A 21,071-nucleotide genomic window follows, 5' to 3' on the forward strand; every position below is an offset into this window, starting at 1 on the left:
GATGGAATAAGTGTACGAGAGGCTTATGATCGGTAATGATCAGGAAATGGTTGCCATAAAGATATTCATTGAAACGGCGAATACCAAAGATGATGGCTAAAGCTTCTTTCTCTATCTGTGAGTATCGACGTTGATGGTCATTAAGTGTTTTCGAAGCGAAGGCGATGGGGCGTTCTTGTCCATGACGATCCTTCTGGGAGAGAACGGCACCGACACCATAGTCTGAAGCGTCAGTAGCTAGCGTGATGATCTTGTCGGGCTGAAAATGAGTGAGTTGTATAGCTTGAATTAAGGCGTTGTTGATTGTTTTCCAGGCCTGTTGGCATTGCGGAGTCCACTGAAACTTAACACCTTTTTTACGTAGAGCGTTTAATGGAGCTGCCACTGTAGCGAAGTGTGGAATGAACTTATTATAATAGTTCGCTTTGCCTATGAATGACTGAAGCTGCCGGAGGTTCTGTGGTGCTGGCATGTTTACTATCGCGGAGACATTCTGCATACTAGGACGAATTCCATTCTTATCAAGTATATGTCCGAGGTAGTGAACTTGAGGCTGAAAGAAGGTACATTTAGCGAGATTCGCTCGTAGGCCATTGTCTTTCAATTTCTGGAGAAGAAGTCGGAGATTGGTTAGATGTTCCTGATGATCTTTTCCAGTAACAATAATATCATCCAGGTAGTTAGCACAACCGGGAATTGAGGCGGTGAGTTGAGCCAAATAGCGCTGAAAAATAGCCGCTGAGGATGAAACACCGAATGGGAGCCGCTGGAGCTGGAGCAGTCCGAGAGGAGTGTTGAGTGTGAGAAATTTCTTAGATTCTTCGTCTAAAAGTAGCTGGAGATATGCTTCTTTAAGATCAACTCGAGAGAAGAATTGTCCACCAGAGAGACGACGGAATAAGTCTTCTGGACGTGGAATAGGAAAGATATCGGTTTCGAGTTGTGTGTTGACTGTAGATCGAAAATCGCCACAAAGTCGAACATTACCATCAGGTTTCTTGATTACCACGAGTGGAGTAGCCCATTGACTAGAAGTAACTGGTACGACAATTCCAGTTTGTATCCATCTTTCTAATTCTTTCGTGACCTGGTCTTGAAGTGCTAGGGGTACTGGACGTGCTTTGAGGAAGCGAGGCTTAGCTCCGGATTTCAGCTGTATGTGAGCTGTATAGTCTTTTGCTGTTCCGAGTTGAGAGTCAAAGACTTCAGGAAACTGCGCTAGGAGAGCGGTAACGTCAGAAGTAGGATGCAATGTAGATACGACGTTAATGTTGTCATGTATCTGGAAACCAAATAAGTTAAATAGATCCATGCCCATAATGTTTGATGCAGTGTAGTTGTTAACTACGAGAAGAGGAATGGCCTTCTGAATTCCTTTATAACTAGCCTGAAGCTTAATTTGACCTTTGATGTCAATTTTCTTCTTGTTAAATGTCACGAGCTGGATGTCAGCTGGAGAGCATGAAGGTGAACCTAAGTCGTGGTAGGTAGTCAGGTTAATAATAGAGACAGGTGATCCAGTGTCTAATTGAAAATCGACAGATCTATCAGAGAATGAGAGAGGAATGATGATTTTGTGAGAATCCTTTGTAGGAAGAATAAGATTGATCTGATCAACTTCCATGTCTTGGCGGGGCTGTATATGCTTCCGGCGCGCTGCAGTAGTCTTAGCAGGGCGGAGCGAACTTTGACAGACAGTCTGAATGTGTCCAAGTTTATTACATCGTTGACAAGTAGCTTTGAAAAAACGACAGTCACGACGTTCATGATGCTTGAAACAACCTCGGCAGGAAGGCAGGAGTTTCGAGGTGCTTTTAGAATTGGGCTTCCGTGGAGCATTACGAGAGGGAACCTGGCGAGAATGCTTGGTGGAGAGCGCCTTATCCGTACGGTTCACTGTAGCAGAGGACTTGCGGGCCTGAGGCGAGACTTGTGCAACTTCGTGTGGAGAAGCTATGGCTGCGGCAGTCTTGGTAGTAAGCTCATAAACCGTAGCAATACGCTGGACGTCTTCTAAGGAAGGGTTACTCTGCTTGACAGCGTCAAAACGTATTTTGTCTTCAGGAGTATGTAAAATTATCATGTCCCGAATGAGAGAATCAGTGTAGGATGAACCACAACCGTCCTTGGAGCAGATGAACTGGCAGGGTTTAGCTAGACCACGCAATTCAGTTATCCATTCAGTATGTGTCTGATGGGGTTGCTTTCTGCTCTGAAAAAATTTATAGCGAGCAGCCACTATGTGAGGAGCTTTGGCATAGTGTTCCGTGAGACGGGCCAAGAGCTGCGTGAAGGGTACCTCAGATAAGTGTTCTTCTGGACTTAATTTACGTAGTAATTCACACGTAGCATTGCCAACCGAACTAAGAAATAGTGCGCGGCGGCGTTGATCATCTGTGACAGAATGGCAGATGAAATGCTGTTGCAAGCGGGCTAAATAAACTGACCATTCTTCCTTAGCCGGATCAAAAGCAGAGAACGGAGGAATAGCTGATGGCTGTGTAGAGACAGAAATAGCTTGAATAGCCTGAATTAATGCTGCCTGTTGTTGTTGCATAAACTGTTGTTGTTGCTGCTGTAAGGCTTGGAAAACCGTAGCTAGTTGTTCCGCAGTAGCCATTGCGAGATGCGTGCAAGAAAGAGTAAGGTAAGCTGTGTGTCAGAACTGGTTGGAGTGTCGTTGTTGTTTAGCACGTTGCCGTAGAGTTGACAACTGGGCCCGTTGAATTGTAGTGTTGGCTTCGTGTGTACCTCGTCGCTATAGAGTTGGCAACTGGGACCGAAGAATTGTAGTTTGTTGCTTGTTTACCTCGTCGCTATAGAGTTGGCGACTGGGGCTGATGAAGTGTAGTGTCGCTTTTTTTACCTCGTCGCCATAGAGTTGTGTTGTAACCAAGGTTGAAGTTTACAGAACACAACTTTTATTTGCTTCACTTTATGATATTTACACAAATAACTGAAATTTATTTTGAAGCAAAAAGGAATATTGAATCTTGAGAAAAGTCTGTCTTTATACAATATGTACAGGTTTGCAGTCTTTATATACACTTCTATCTTGAAAAGATAGTCTTCGTGAATTGACACTTTGATAGTCGAGAACTATCTGGCACACTAACATAAATGTTCATGAGAGTCCTTGTTTGTTGAAGTGCCTGAATTCCTAAAAAGCAAGTTCAATTGATTGAAGAAATTCCACCTAGCGAAACTAAGGGAGCTTGCATAAGTTAAGGAATGAAAATGGCTTGTAAAAGAATTACGGAACATAGGCAGCGGAAACAGGTAAGGGAGCGGTGACCAGAGGTGAAACCTCGTACTGCCAGAAATTCAGTCCACCTGGTCGAAGCACATTTTCAAGAGGAGTAGCCTCCGTGCTCGACGTAGGGTGTATTCTGGAGCTGGACACCGGGGCAAGTGGGCAAGTGAGCTGGCAGGGAGCTCCTATTTATAGTACACTCGATGGTCAGGCACGCGCACTGAGGGCTGCGCGTCGAAGCTAGCAGAATGATACACAGGCGCGCGTGCAACTGGCTGGCGGAGCGAGAAGAGAGCGCCGGACATACAACACAAAGCATCGAACTTTACCTGCTATTCTTAAATATTCATATCTCTCTCTGCGATTCATTAACATTATCAGCGTAACATCATATTCTAGCCTATATTTGGCCTCGATTATCTTGTATTCAAGGTGGCATTCTACATCGCCCTAATTATATACAGTAGAGTCTCGATTATCCGACCCAAACGGGACCTGGGGTATGTCGGATCAGCGAAAATGTCGGATAATACAGAATTACTTTGAAAATTAACTAAAACAAACAGGAAGCCCGTACTGTATTACTAAAACAATAACATGTTTTACAGCACTCTATTTATTGAATTATCAGTTCAATTGCACAGTACATGCAGTATTGAACGAAAACATTCCAAGTATCTTACGAAAAGAAACTTGCCAACAATCAAGGATGAAAGGAGTTTCCGCCGAGATTTCCTCTTCAGTGTTTCCAGTACACCTCGGTCCACTGGCTGGCATAATGATGTCACGTTAGGACGGAGGAACGTGATTTTGATGTCACCACTTCTAAGTTGCTGTTCATTTGGGTGTGATGGAGCGTTGTCTAGTTGAAGGAGAGGTTTTCTAGGGAGAGTGTTTGAAGCTAGAAATTTTTCTACATCTGGAACAAACTGTGTAACAAAACAGTCTTTACAGATGTCAGCAGACATCCAGGCAGCCTTCAGATTCGTGTAATGGACTAGAAGAGCATCAACAGAAATATTTTTATAAATGCCCTAGGCTTCTTTGCTTTACCAATCATAAGCAATTTTCCTTTTAAGTACCCAGTAACATTACAACAGACAAGAACAGTAAATCTTTCCTTACTACGCTTGTAGCCAGGTGCAGACGTCTCGGCTTGGGCTGCGAGAGTTTTTGATGGCAGAATCTTGAAATTTCGCCTAGTCTCATCACAATTAAAAATCTGTTAACCGGTTAATCCTTCAGCAAGTATTATTACTTGACATTCCTTTTTAAATTTCACAACCTCGTCGGATTTAGCTGACAGTTTTTCTCCACAGATATTAAGCTGCCTAATTCCGTACCGTTTTTTCCACCGATGAAGCCACCCAGCACTGGCAGTAAATTTAGGGTCCCCTTCATTAAACCTCCTTCTGGAAATACACCGCCTTTTCTTGCAGAACGGGGCCAGATATTGGCAGGTCCTTTAGTCTCCACCAAAAGTTTAAAATTAAGTCTACCAGTGTCGGATAACACGGAATGTCGGATAAGCGAAGGTCGGTTGAGCGAGACTCTACTGTATATTCAACAGGGGAACTCATATATTTAACACCACTACATTCTCAAAATTACGAACTTACACATCAGGTTCCGTCTTCTCATTCCACATATCCCAAAAACATGCAAGCTAAAATAGAAGATCCTACAGCAATCTTCAGAGAGGGAGAAAAAATCACGGCTAATCGTGATCTACATAATTCACTTACAGCCCCACAGTTGATCTCTGTTGTCGTGGAGTTTGCAGTCTTAAATCTAGGCAGGAGGAGTTTCTACCAGTAAGTGACGTGCAATAAAAAAATTGGAAACTCTTATGATGAATCATAGCATTTAATTGTAACTTCAAGACGAATGAATCATACTACGAAATTTATCCCTTTACATTCACGGTACATCACCTGTAAGTTATACTAGGGCGTTATAAGTACCATGCAATATTTCCCCACAATTAATGAAATAAGTGGTTCAAAACCACGAAGAAAATCTTACAGAATTTTTTTTACAAAAACTATAATCCCTACGAAGCTTCGTCATAGTAAAATAATATTCAAGGTATTTACATGCAAGTTACTTGTTTATATGAATTGTGACTTTAACTATCACGATAATAAGTTCAAATGTACTCAACACTCAGATATCTGCAATCAACTTCCCTCAGGAAGTACAGCCAGGAATGTAACCTGCCATCAGGACGTCTTCACTAGCGATGGCCCCCAGAGTCGTCCTATGTCGGTTTACCTGCAAGTTGGTAGAATCCTCGTCGGGCGTCGGAAGCTCTAGAATATCTCTGCTGCGTTGGAGTGACTGTATAGCGGATCGCTCACCGGCTCTCTTCAAACTCTAAGCTCTCGGAGGTCAAATATGCAAATGAGGATGAACTAATTTGTCATAAATGCACTAATTGGGTCGTGCATTATAACTCTCTTATGACTAAGGATACTTATAAACTCAAGTATTCTAGCCCTATATCGATACCTTCATTTGCATACACCAGTTCTCCACAAATAATTTAATCTCGGAGCATCACACACTAGCCGGTGACCATCACAGGATATGAATGTTAGGTGTTAATATATTTTTTACTGGTCATTAGTCGACCCATTTCGTTTCACTAGTCATTGATACGATGCACAACTCACTGCTTTTGAGAGAATACGGAGAGTGCCGCCCGATGATAGCTAATAAGCCGCTCACTGTCATTGTAGATTCAAGCGTTATTGTAACACTGTTATTGAACTATCTTTGCATTTAATTACTTCCTTCATTTAACCTCATTTATATAATTCGTATAATTTGGCATAATCCACCACATTCACTGAAATCAATTTCGTAACTGCACACGTAATAATTGACTTCAATCGACCACCTCCTTCTTTTTACAATCCCGTGCCGCTCTGACACATAATCAAAGTAAATTGTTTTATCACATACGAGTCATAACAAACTGAATTAAAGACGTAACTGTCACTCACTATGTGGAGTCATTTACCACTACACAACACTGTTCAATAAGAACCTTCACAATGTGAAACACTGAATATTGAAACTAACTGTTCACTAAAGAATGGGTCTGCTGATTAGACCGTATGCACCGGATATACTGTGTATACTACCTTCTTGCCACTCGCCTTTATAGTGAGAAGCCTTATTTTTTTGGAGGGGGAGTCAGTCCACGCCCCCTTGTCAAAAAACGGTCCGTTGGATGGTATATTTAAACGTTGAATTTGATATCAAATGAAAGCCTGTACAACCTTCTTTTTACTGATCAATTTTCGTTCCGAGTCCTTCGCGGGTTCGCCTGCAATCATCAAAGCGTCAGTATCAATTCTCAGTAGGTGGAGCCTGATTCCGGGGATTTTTCAATTTCCCTGGTCCTGTCAGTGTCGGACATCTGGTTTTACTCTCTTCATGCCACCAACTATCTGCGTACTTCCTATTATTCTTATTTTGTAGAATGGTTCTCGTCATAATAGATCCGCATAAAATCTCCTCATTCATCGAAGTCGTAACTCGAAATTATCCATCAAGTATTTCCGAGTTATTAATGTTAATACCCTCGAAACAGTTGAAAGCTACGCATTGGTACCACTAGATATTTAAGGGAATAGATGGGGTGATATTGTCTCATATGTTGAGACGACTTGTTTGAGTCTGTTTCGTGACCTCACTTCTCGGTCATGTGACATCTTTCTTGTCCCAGCTCTCTCGCTCAGAGAGAGAGAGCGAACTCCACTTACAAGCGCTTGTACTCCCTCTTTTTCCCAATTGCGCGCAACGATAGGAGCGGCGCGCGACTCTACGGCGGGCGGCTCGAGTCCGGTATCCTCGTTTGGCGGCTATTTAACGTAGAACTGGCATATCTTCTCTGCAGGATGTCTCTATATCCATATGACGATGTCATGACGTTCATTGCACTGTACTGGCACGGAATACAAACACTACTGAATTGAAGATCGTACTAGACCTCGTAACGACTTTGGAATTCACTTCCAGCTGCGTCGAGAACTTTAAGACAATATCCCTCACTGTAACATTACAATTTTAGCGAACAACTCATAAATACTCTTTATTCTTATATACGTAGTTAATATTATTTTAATTGCTATGGGGTAAATATACTTACTATTTATCACGTTAAGTTATTCATATCTATTTTGTTCTCTTTATTCATGTCCCTATTTTTTCAGTTTCTGGTTTACTTGTTTTCATTACGATTTTTCTCCTTTTCCCTTTTATGCTGCCGATTTATTTTGTAGTTTCCTTTCTTCTCCAAATCTGTTTTTACCTTAGTTTTGATTTTATAAACAGAACCACAAGGTGAAAGGTTTTTACATGTTATTTTATCTCAAATGATATGGTTCATACGCCTGAAATTCATTCTCTTACATCTCCGATCAAATAAGATTGTGTATGATGCGAAGTTTTATGTATTCGAAGAAATAAATGATTTGCTCACAGTCGTTATATCCTACGTTTGCTTATCGATATACAGCCGCTCGCAAAATTATTCGTCCGCGCTCTTCATGTGAGGACAATAGCCAGTGGCACCAATATAATAAAGAAGTTAATTGCAAACAAGTAATCGTATGTTTTATTTGCCATCTGAACATCTGAGGACATAATTTATAGCACCCTAAGCACTGGCATTTGGAACAAATAAAAAACAATCACACTGCTTGCAGAAAAGTCACGTTCCCAAAGTATTCGCCCACAATAAGAAGTCAAGGAATATTCAGCCATTTTCTAAATATCAGTAGTGTCCTTTGCAACCAATCACGGCTTGAAGGCGTTTAGGCATGGATGTCACCAGTTTTTTTATCACTTCCGGGCCTATTTCGTGCCATTCTTCCATGAAGTATTGCTTCAGAGCTTTTTTATTTGGAATACGCTGCTGCTTGCTCAGTGTACATTTTCATTCCGCCCATAAATGATGTATGGGGTTAAAGTCTGGGGAGTGGGGTGGTGTTTGCAGCTCATGAGGCGAATTGTAGAGCAGCCATTCCCTAACAACACGAGCAGTGTGCTTAGGGTCATTATCTTGCTGGAAGAAGTACCCACAACTAAGACCAAATTTTGCCACGCTGGGTGTTAAGTGTTGCTTTAATATACTCAAATATACCATCTTATCTATCCATTCAGGTATTATATGGCAGTTGGCTACCCCAGCCGCCGAAATACCCCCGCATACCATTATGGAACCTCCTCCAGATTTTGAATTTGGAGCTCGGCGTTCTTCTTTCTTCATACACGTCGCTTTCAAGAACCACTGAATAAACAGAATATGCTCTCGTCCGTAAACAACAATGCTGGTGGTTAACGCCAGCCTCTTCTTATGGTTCACCTCACTTATCCAGGGCTAACACACGTCGTACGGTGTCGGTGCTGATGTTCTTCCCAGTGGAGGTTTCTGCTTCGCTCTTCGCGTGTTGTCAGCTTCATCGACCGCCCAGTTCTTGCTCTATTGGCACTGGTCTTGCATCTTTCAATGATACTTGCGACTGTAGTTCGCGGTATTCCTGTTTTTCAGCAATTACTCTTCACGAATTACCAAGTATGTGGAGTTGGATAATTCGTTGGCCTTCAACAACAGTTCGTTTCCCATCGTACTCGGGGCATGCACTAGATGTTGTCTCACCGACACTGTCCGTATCACTGATGGACTGATGGTGGTGTGTCTTCCTACCTCAATATTGTGCTCGTTACACAAGATAATGCACAAGGCGGACGAATACTTTTGCGTTGCCATTTCCTAGCTCAACCACACTAATTCTTCATTATTAAGCAGTACTGACGTGCAAGAGGTATATTCTGCCGGTATTATAGTACATATATATTGCATATTCACTGCGTATTTGTTTCTGAACGTATCCGAAGCCTTGTAATGCAGTTTTGGTGTTCAGTATATGAAAAGGACACATGGACGAATACTTATGCGAGCGACTGTATTTTTAATTCTCGTCTCTACCTCTGCGTTGTGCGGCGTCTTTGTTATTCTTATCAATGTTCTGTGTATGTGCTTTTATCAAAAGTGCTCGGATTTGCAAAACTTTAGCTGCCCTTTATTACTTTCTTATGTTGCCAACTTGATAGTTTCTTCGTCTACCGATTTACCGACCCATGGTTTAAACATCCCTTTGAAGAGTGTTCGTCCCGCATTATTCTATCACAGAAGTAGTCCGAAAATTGTGGTCACTCTTATTATTTTGTATTGTTATTAGGTGAACTTTTTCAGGACGGACAAATTCCTTGCATGCACTGTTCTGTTGACGACTACAAATAGTGAAAGGCTGAAGTCCAAAAAAACATAGCACACCGGCAGAATAGTGTTAATTATTTATTTTACGGGTTTGTGCTGTGGTTCCCAGCAAACTGGAGCCTTTGTCAACAAAAGATTCTTCTAGAATGTCAGTCATTTCCGTCCGTTGTTGGAATACAACTCGACCGGCAGGTGTAGAGGAAGCTGCCTGCAGGGCCTCAGCTGTCTGTATCTAAAGAAATTGTAAAAATAGTCCTGGGTTCACAAGCTGCTAGTAGACGAAAAAGCGTGAGTGGAATTTTAAAAGTAGGAAAGTAAAGTTGGAATTGAGGAGGACAAACTGGAGCAAATATTTCTTTATAGAGTAACTGGATTGGAATAATTTATCAAGGGAAATGTTCGATAAATGTCCAAGTTCTTGTAAGAAAATGATAGGCAACAGCAGATCATTGATTGATTGACGAAGGCAACTAGAAGAGGTCGTAACGTCTAGCGAGCAGATAGCGTCGTACCAGTTGAGGTGGCAAATGTTGGGAAGGACACAGTTCACCTTATCAAGGATCACATGGACTCGATTTCGAAACAGCTAAACTGTATTCATGCCTGTTTGAAAAATGCTTAGGTGTTTCGAAGCATCGAGTGGAAAAGTTCGAGACAATCTTATATTCGGATTAAAATGCTGATCAGGTTCGTACGAAGTCATCAAATCCCACTTGTCCTCCAGGCACATGCTGGGATGGTACCTAACTTAAGGCCACGACCGCTTCATTCCCTCTTCCTTGTCTAACCTTTACAATCATCCCTTCTCCCCGCATGGGTTCCTGTTCAGCATAGCAGGCCAGGTATTGGTCCTCCTCTGCAGTTGTATTCACCGACCCTAAGTCTCACGGTCCTAGAGGGTAAATGGATTAATAAAGAAAGACATATTGGAGAAAAGAGAGAAAATTGGTAGCAGCAAAAGATTGAAAAAAAACATGGGCACAGAGGAAGACGGACAAAGCGTCTCTCCAAGTCCTTTGCGTTGTCTTACTCGTAAATGGGCTTATTCGCAAATAATATTGAGGAAGATCATGGGTCCCAAATTCCAAAATAACAAACAAGTTTCTTATAGAGACGAAGCTCTCTACGTAAAGTCGGAGCGACTCTCGGATTCCGTAAGGAAAAGAAGGGTTGATTTCTATGCACACATCACTCCTGACAGATTAACTAAACAGATCTTTGACTTCGTTTACCCCCCCCCCCACAAAAAAGGCTAAACTCAATTGGTTTAAGGAAGTTGAAAGGATATGAGACATCTTAAGATTACCGAACTCGTGTTAAAACCAGCCAAAACCATGACCAAAGACAAAACTAAGAAGGTCCAAGTTAAGATCGAGACCAGATATCAGAGGAGGAAAGAAGGAGGAGATCAGTTGGAATGAAAACATATTGGGAGAAGAAAAGAGCACAAGCATCTAAGAAGTGACGTAGCGCAAAGATGGGTGATTCGAAATGAATAATAATGACCGCCTCTGTGGTGTAGAGATTAATGTGATTAACTGCCACCCCTGGAGGCCCGAGTTCGATTCCCGGCTATGCCATAAAATTTAAAAAAGGGGTACGAGGGCTGGAACGGGGTCCCCTCAGTCTCGGGAGGTGAAATGAGTAGAGGTGGCTGCGATTCCCCCCTCAGCCATTATCGAAGTGGTTTTCCGTGGTTTCTCACTTCTCCTCCGGGCAAATTCCGGGGTGGTACCTAACTAAAGGCCACAGCCGCTTCCTTCCCTCGTCCTTGTCTATTCCTTCTGTACCAGTTACGACCTGTACATGCCGTAGTTTTTTACTATTAATGTTACTCCATCACACGCAAGACGTTCAGAGCGAACTTGGTTTGTTTACGTTCGGAGGAGCAAGCAGGCGAGCCAGCGACAGCTGTGTGTGTTGTAACTGTTCGCTCTCCTAAGTTTGTCATTAGAGGAGACGAAAGTTAATACCTGGGGACACATGGATACAAACTATATGTGGCTTGCCCGCAAATTGCCACGCAAATAGAATTAATTAACATTCCATGGTTTACCATTTCTCTATGTAATGTTTGGGCGCCAGCGTAACAGTTTTAAACAAAACAGTAAAGCAAAATTTATATTTACTAGCATAGAGACTTATACTTAAATCACAGGGGTAGGATTTTAAATAATTAACCATTAAGTATCGCTTAAGAAAGAAAATTAACGCAATATAAAATACAAATGAATTTATTATACAAAAAAATGAGATGAGTCGGAAAAGTGCCTTTAAGCGTGGAGGGATTAAAGAATTTAAGTTACCGAAATTAACTGTTGCTTGCTTTATCTAATTGAAGCTCACCAATTGCAACTTACGTTGAAGTCATCTATTTTCCATGGTTACTCGTTCTCCTCTTCTCGTTGTAGAATTGGTTCCATGGACATCCTTCCTTCCTTCCGTGATGTGATTTGGGCTATCTGGACTAGCCCTCCCTAATTGCCTAGTCTTTAAATTAGACATTGCCCTATACTTGTGAAAATTGATCAGCGTTGATCGTAGCAGGAGAAAGTTCAGAGATATGAATTAGGAATACTTCCTTGTGTTTTCTCAACACATACAACAATCGGTCTCTCTGACCTTCTTCCAAATTGCTACTATCTACCGCTTCTCTCAAAGCATCATCTTGGTTCTCCTCTAACCACACTTCACATAACATAAAATGTGCTCTTTCTTCTTCATATTTTTAAACCTCATTGAAACTCCACATGTTACAAACCTCCACTTTCGTCTGAATGTCGGCATCCCACGTGACTTTAATATCCTCATTATCCCACCTTAAATATACCATCGCCTCATTGTAATCTAACCGAGCTGAGTATAAACTTAGCCTGTCAGATCCCAAGAAAACATCAAATATAAGATTCGGAATAACAAGACATATATGAATTTTCGACTTCCCGTTAATACAAATAGGTATGGCAACTTGTTTACATATTTGCTTGGATCGTTTACCTACAGCAGTGACGATATATGTGGATTTCACAGGCATGTCTTCAATCTCAATATTCTCCTTTCTTCTGTCCTCATACCACTTCGAACTTATACATAACCTTTTACTGCCTGAATCCAATAACGCATGATAATGCGCCCTCCATACTACGATCGTAACAACGGGGTTATCAAATCATAACGTGGGCCAAAAAATATTCTGTCATAGAAACTCCTTCGTGTGGCCTACGTTTTCCAAAGACAATGCGTTCTCTCTACTTCCTTCCTAATTTCATCTGTTTCCTTCCTAATTTCATACATCTCCTTCCTAATTTCATACGTCTCCTTCCTAATTTCATTCGTTTCCTTCCTAATTTCATCTATCCCTTTCGTTTTCTTCCTAATTTCATCCGTTTCTTTCCTAATTTCATCTATCCCTTTCGTTTTCTATAATATCCATTGCATCATCACAAACAGCTGTTGAATATTAATTTCCCTATTCGTATTACCTTCTTTCTCGCCCTCCAACCTAGCTACACCAAATTCTGTGCTATTTTCCATGCTTCCATCACTCTCTACCGTTTTATCCACTTCAGTGCTTTCATCTACAACATTCCTAGTATTTAGCATCTCGCCTCCCTTTACTGAGCTTCTGCTACGTAATTCCATGTCCTTTTCACGTTGTGCAGCCATGATTCCCCCAAAATCACACATATAAATTATATGGACACTCACTTAACCCCCACAAACACAGACTCAACATTACTGCTTTCTTTCCACGAATACTTAATGGTTTTTGAGCTCCATGTTGGTGCGACAAATGTAACTGTTCGCTCTCCTAAGCTTCTCATTAGAAGAGACGACAGTTAATACCTGGGGACACATGGATATAAACTATATGTGGCTTGCCCACAAATTGCCACGCAAATAGAATTAATTAACATTCCTTGGTTTCCCATTTCTCTATGTAATGTTTGGGTGCCAGCGTTACAGTTATAAACAAAACTGTAAAGCAAAATTTATATTTACTAGCGTAGAGGTAAGGTAAGGTAAGGTAAGGGTTATTCTGCCCGAAGGTAGGTCCGAACCTCCGCAGAGGTGTCCCTGAGCCGGAGTTTACGTGCGGTAGGGTGGCCAGTTCCTTTCCGCTCCTCCATTCCCTTACCCCCACCAACAGCGCGTGGCTGCGCTCAGATGGCCTTCATTCAAACCCCAGTGGTACGTATAAGTTAGGAAATTTGTTTGGAAGGGTAATAGGGAGGTACATTCATGGAAACGGGATGGCCTAGGGAGCGGTGATAAGAGAACAGGGAACTGGAAATCAAGCAGGGATGACATAAAATTGTTAGTGTTGAACTGTAGAAGTATTGTAAGGAAAGGAATAGAATTAAGTAATTTAATAGATATATATTCACCAGATATTGTAATAGGAGTTGAATCATGGCTGAGAAATGATATAATGGATGCAGAAATTTTCTCACGGCACTGGAGTGTGTATCGTAGAGAGTGAAAGAAGAATTTGTAAGCTACGAAAAAGTTAAAGATGAGACACATGAAATTCTAGGTGTAAGGCTCATTTCTAAAGATAATAGGCAAGTTGATATATTTGGAGTGTACAGATCGGGAAAGGGTAGCACTGACGCGGATTCGGAATTATTTGATAGGATAGTCAGCTATGTGGGAAACGACATGGAAAGAAATGTGATTGTAGCGGGAGATCTGAATTTGCCAGATGTCAATTGGGAAGGAAATGCGAACGATAGGAAGCATAAGCAACAAATGGCAAATAAGTTAATATGGGAAGGACAGCTGATTCAGAAAGTGATGGAACCAACCAGAGGGAAAAATATCCTGGATGTCGTGCTGATAAAACCATATGATAACAATGACATTTACAATAAGATACAAAAGTTAAAAACTAGAAAAGCGACTGGAATTGATCAGATTTCTGGGGATATACTAAAGACAATGGATTGGGATATAGTACCATATCTGAAGTACTTATTTGATTATTGTTTGGTAAGAGGAGCTATACCAGATGAATGGAGAGTTGCTAATGTTGCCCCTGTATATAAAGGAAAGGGTGATAGACATAAAGCTGAAAATTACAGGCCAGTAAGTTTGAAATGTGTTGCATGTAAGCTTTGGGAAGAAATTCTTTCTGATTATATTAGACATGTTTGGTAAATTAATAACTGGTTCGATAGAAGGCAATTCGGTTTTAGGAAAGTTTATTCCACCGAAGCTCAACTTGTAGGATTCCAGCAAGATATAGCAGATATCTTGGATTCTGGAGGTCAAATGGACTGTATCGCGATTGACCTGTCTAAAGCATTTGATACGGTGGATCGTGGGAGACTACTGGCAAAAATGAGTGCAATTGGACTAGACAAAAGAGTGACTGAATGGGTTGCTATATTTCTAGAAAATAGATCTCAGAGAATTAGAGTATGTGAAGCTTTATCTGACCCTGTAATAATTAAGAGGGGAATTCCTCAAGGCAGTATTATCGGACCTTTATGTTTTCTTATATATATAAATGATATGAGTAAAGGAGTGGAATCGGAGGTAAGGCTTTTTGCGGATGATGTTATTCTCTATAGAGTGATAAATAAGTTATAAGATTGTGAGCAACTGCAACGTGACCTCGAAAATGTTGTGAGATGGACAGCAGGCAATGGTATGTTTATAAAAGGGGTTAAAAGTTAGGTTGTGAGTTTTACAAGTAGGAAAAGTCCTCTCAGTTTTAATTACTGCGTTGATGGGGTGAAAGTTCCTTTTGGGGATCATTGTAAGTATCTAGGTGTTAATATAAGGAAAGATCTTCATTGGGGTAATCACTTAAATGGGATTGTAAATAAAGGGTACAGATCTCTGCACATGGTTATGAGGGTGTTTAGGGGTTGTAGTAAGGATGTAAAGGAGAAGGCATATAAGTCTCTGGTAAGACCCCAACTAGAGTATGGTTCCTGTGTACGGGACCCTCACCAGGATTACCTGATTCAAGAACTGGAAAAAATCCAAAGAAAAGCAGCTCGATTTGTTCTGGGCGATTTCCGACAAAAGAGTAGCGTTACAAAAATGTTGCAATGTTTGGGTTGGGAAGAATTGAGAGAAAGAAGAAGAGCTGCTCGACTAAGTGGTATGTTCCGGGCTGTCAGCGGAGAGATGGCGTGGAATGACATTAGTAGAAGAATAAGTTTGAATGGCGTTTATAAAAGTAGGAAAGATCACAATATGAAGATAAAGTTGGAATTCAAGAGGACAAACTGGGGCAAATATTCATTTATAGGAAGGGGAGTTAGGGATTGGAATATCTTACCAAGAGAGATGTTCAATAAATTTCCAATTTCTTTGAAATCATTTAGGAAAAGGCTAGGAAAACAACAAATAGGGAATCTGCCACCTGGGCGACTGCCCTAAATGCAGATCAGTATTGATTGATTGATTGATTGATTGATTGATTGATTGGTTGATTGATTGATTGATTGAACTCCTGACCACGCCCAATGTTGCTTAACTTCGGAGTTCTCACGAGATACGGTTTTTCAACACGGCTACGGCCGTTGGCACTAGTATAGAGAATTATACTTAAATCACAGGTGTAGGATTTTAAATAATTAACCATTAAGTATCGCTTAAGAAAGAAAATTAACGCAATGTAAAATACAAATGAATTTATTATACCAAAAAATGAGATGAGTCGGAAAAGTTCCTTTAATCGTGGAGGGATTTAAGAATTTAAGTTACTGAAATTAACTGTTGCTTGCTTTATGTAATTGAAGCTCACCAATTTTAGCTTATGTTGAAGTCATCTATTTTCCGTGGTTACTCGTTCTCCTCTTCTCGTTGTAGAATTGGCTCCATGGACATCCTTCCTTCCTTCCTTTCTTCCTTCCTTCTGTGATGTGATTTAGGCTATCTGGACTAGCCCTCCCTAATTGCCTAGTCTTTAAATTAGACATTGGCCCTATACTTGTGAAAATTGATCAGCGTTAATCGTAGGAGGAGAAAATTCAGAGATATGAATTTTTCCATGTTAGAAGAAATTTCAATCCAACTTAGCTAATCTACTGATACTATACAGACTTGTACCAAATGCCATGGACTTGAACTAAACGTAGTTCTTCGTCCAGAATAATTACTGAATATGTCACAAGCTGTAAGCTTGTTTCGTCTCACGCAGTTCCGACGGCATCACAGCAGCTAAGTACTGTGTTGAAGCGACAACACACTGTACGAAAATAACTATGTCTCGAAGCGAGCACTCACTGTCTCAAAATCAATAAAGTCGTTGACGTTCTGGTAGTGATGTGTGTGTCCGTGAGTCGAGGATTGCTCCGCGCTAGATAATATATCTCCGGGCTCTCCCCACTCTGGGTAAGAGCTCAATAGCAATCTCAGTACAACGAAGCATCTGATTCGTAGATTGCATTATCATTTCCCTCTCTTCATTCTTGACATATAACCAGTAGGCGTGGCGATGATGTAGTATCCAAGCTTGCTAGCCTTGCACGCGGGTAGCTGTGTAGTGCCTTTTGATCATGAGTTTAACCCAGTGACTCATCCAACTTCCCCGCTTCAAGAATAACTTTTCCGTGTGCACAAGTATGAGATGAAATGACAACAACTCTGTCTCAATACATAATGAATTCCAATCCTACGTAATATAATAATTTAAATAATAAATAATGTTCTAATATATACAATGTGATTCCAAAAGCCTTATTTACAAATGATTGAAGTTAAAATAAATATGTCATATAAATAATTGCCGATGGCGGATAATACTGATATCGAGTGATATCGCGTACAAGTATGGCTGGAGAAGCCTGGACGGTTACAGTGTGACGTAGCTGCAGGGACAGGATAGACTACCCGCCTGACGCCTCGTTTAGCCTGCATGGCCTGGTATCTGATGGATATGAAGGACACGCCTTCGCGAACATTCGATGTGGAAAAAATTTAAAACTCCTATAATGGTAATTGCAGCGACTTGAGCGATACGGCATTTTGAAGAGGATATCATAAACGTCTCAAATTATGAATCTCAAGAAAATCCGTCTAGGGATTCACGAGATAGTCCGCTTCAAAGGGATCACGTTATCTGATGATGTAGGAGCCCCAAACTGAATATAAGCTGAGCTCACTAGACCCGATCGGACAGTCATAGCTGGGTGTCCAACCTGACTCTCCGTGCTGTAGTGTTCATCGAAGTGCCGACAGAGTCTAACTTCGAATATTCCAAGTCTTCGTGTGGACTTAATCTCTGACAGGCGTCTTGAAATTATACTTTGTGCGCGTCTTAAAATACAAAAGTAACAAAGTCTTTATGATGGACATTGAGTCTATTAGTCGAAGTTGAACATAGAATTTTTGCGCGTGTTGAAGATCAAATTATTCAAAGTCTTTGTAGTAGACTTGGATTGTATCCGTCAAGTTGAACTTATCATCTGTGCGCGTGTTTGAACTCGATTATGACAAGTTGTGTATTGGACTTAGGTGGCAACAGTCAAGTCGAAATTATATTCTGTGTGCTTGTAGAAACTTCGCGATATAACTTACTTTCGTTCTTGTAGAACTGAGTTTATTACCACGTTACGTGTGTTAAACTTAATCTCTGAATACATATCATTAATTCCAGTGGGACACTGCTACGGTATACTATTAACTGTAACCTCAGTCAGCATAATTTCATTAATAAACAAGGATGTTTATGAAAGTGCTCGAACTTTCACATGAATGTGAATGCAAGTGATTACCACGACACCTGTGTTTCACTCCGAACTCAAACTGTGTTCTTTGTCCAATTCAAACAAAATTGTGTATTATTTCTTTTGAACAGCGTGTCATCAGTGTCTTCGATAAACTCTCGAACACCGGGCGAGTCGGCCGTGCGCGTAGAGGCGCGCGGTCGTAAGCTTGCATCCGGGAGATAGTAGGTTCGAATCCCACTATCGGCAGCCCTGAAGATGGTTTTCCGTGGTTTCCCATTTTCACACCAGGCAAATGCTGGGGCTGTACCTTAATTAAGGCCACGGCCGCTCCCTTCCAACTCCTAGGCCTTTCCTATCCCATCGTCGCCATAAGACCTATCTGCGTCGGTGCGACGTAAAGCCCCTACCCAAAAAAAACCTCTCGAACAGTCACCTATTTTATTCAATGTCAAGTGAGCCTAACAACAAACTATGCTTTTCATTTCAACCTTAGTTCTTCGTCAAAGTGTTTAGCATTATTTCATGACAGACAGCAGTGTCTTTGATAAACTCTACAGCAGTCATGCATTCCTTTCAACGTCAAATGCTACTTTATTTAGTGGAAAATCACCACGAACTGTGCCAAATGCGTGAACAATTTTCAGTTTCATTATTTCTATTCATGAATTGTGCTTTATATTCTTCCAATCTCGATGCTACTCGCATCTACATCTTTAGTGAACTTATAAATTCTGTCTACGAGTGAATTCGACTACATATCACAACCATATTAAATGAAACAGTGCTGTTAAACCAACGTGTCGGGGGACAACACTCGTATAAGTTATGTGACGAGTGATTTCCCCGCAACATCGTCGGAGATCGTCGGAGACCGTCCAGAACGTCGAATGTTCGAGACTCAAACCAACCTGGGTTCAGCCTTGTGAACTGGGAGCACGGGTCATGTTGAAGACAGTAACGTGATGTGCACTTTATTCAATCTCTTAAAACTTTTCTTGTGCCTCCTAGAAACCACCCAGTATTGCCCTGAGACCTACTTCGTGTGAACCTTAAAATTAGTTCATAAAGTCGGGCTATTTTACTGGTACACCCCATCCCCCGAGTTGTATCCCCCGATCCAAAGTCTCGCTGTCCTTGAGGCGGTAGAGGTAGGATCCCACGTTGAGGCCGAGGGTAGTAGCGTCGGGATGATGAAATGAGCTTCAATAAATGAGGATGAAATTGTTTGCTAATTGTTTTCGAGAGAGCTCTGTAGGAGAAGGCGTTCTCTAGAGTATGACTAGGTAAAAGAGCGATCAAATAACTTAGTTGTGGTGATCCATCACTACTGTACTCACTCATGGGCATCATGAATACTTCACATCACAGCCTGCACGGTTGCTACGTACGGCTAATTTCGCGACGCAATTTTCACATGACCTTCAGCAATAAGACAAAGTAAACAAGTATCACCAGCAATTTGCTTTATGGCGACGATATGACTGGGAAGGTACAGCCCCACCATTTGCCTGGTGTGAAAATGGAAAACCACGGAAAACATTTTAGGACTGCCGACAGTAGAGCTCGAATCCACTATCAATGTCCGACCCTACCCGCTAGGCCAACTCGCTTGGTATTATGAAGGACCTTATAATGTGCACGCCGGTAGCGTGACGTAATTGAGGCTGTAAAAATAATAACTCATCAAGGATATTGTTGAAAACTCATTACGTGGATCATTGCTCGCAGCAGCTGATTACATCTTAATTCCTTCAAAAACAAACATGGCACAGGAGTGGGGGAGGGACATCACCACAAGCTTTTTCTGGAGATGGCAACAGGTAAGGTCGGTGGGCTATTGGAATAGAGTAGTCCCGCAAGGCACTGTACTTCCTTACGCATAATATTATAATCGTGGTAAACGCAGTAAGGCCTTTCGCGAATAATGTTAATACTCTCTTGAGCGACTGATAATGGTCTGACAATGTATGTATGTTCAGTCTTCAGCATGGTTATCAGAGTATTCAGAGATTGTGGTAAAAAGAAGACCCCAATTAGTGTATGGGAATACAACAAGAGATAGGCAATCTGCCACCTGGGCGACCGCCCTAATTGCGGATCAGTAAGGATTGATTGATTGATTGATTGATTGATTGATTGATTGATTGATTGATTGATTGATTGATTGATTGATTGATTGATTGATTGATTGATTGATTGATTGATTGATTGATTGATTGATTGATTCATTCATTCATTCATTCATTCATTCATTCATTCATTCATTCATTCATTACCTGTCCGGTCGGTAGCGACATGGGTGGCTAAATAAAGAGCCCCAGCATGAGCGAACCAGTCGGGTCGTTAGATTATTTTATAATTTTTGAAGTTGAAGAATGGTAGAATTATGATGACACGGTTGGTTCCACGGTGTGGGTTACAGTAGTTACGTCCTAGTTCGTGAACCATGCGCAACCGGTGAGTGGCCTAGTAAGTGCTCCTGAGAGTTGGGATACCAGTTGCTACGGAATGGGAGTGGGCATCTCGGACATATTCTGAGTCGTGGCCCTCCTTGTGCTCACGCGGCTAGGACTATAGAATTCACCGGTGGTCCATAACCCGTTAGAAGAGAGATCCTCACTTGGACTATGTGCAAGTAGGGTAGCATCCTGCTTCATGAATTTACCGAGTTCAGAACATTTTAAGCAAGCCTCGGACCTATGGGAGTAATGGAGTCCCACTCCCATTTGACAGGCGAGGGACTCCTTGGAAACAACTTGTTGAACGAAATGGAATTCGATGGGGAGCTATCAATATTAATGGGGCTTATGGAAGAAAGAAAGTAGAACTGGCTGAC

The sequence above is a fragment of the Anabrus simplex genome, chromosome 1, assembly GCF_040414725.1.
Source record: "Anabrus simplex isolate iqAnaSimp1 chromosome 1, ASM4041472v1, whole genome shotgun sequence".
NCBI lineage: Eukaryota > Metazoa > Arthropoda > Insecta > Orthoptera > Tettigoniidae > Anabrus > Anabrus simplex.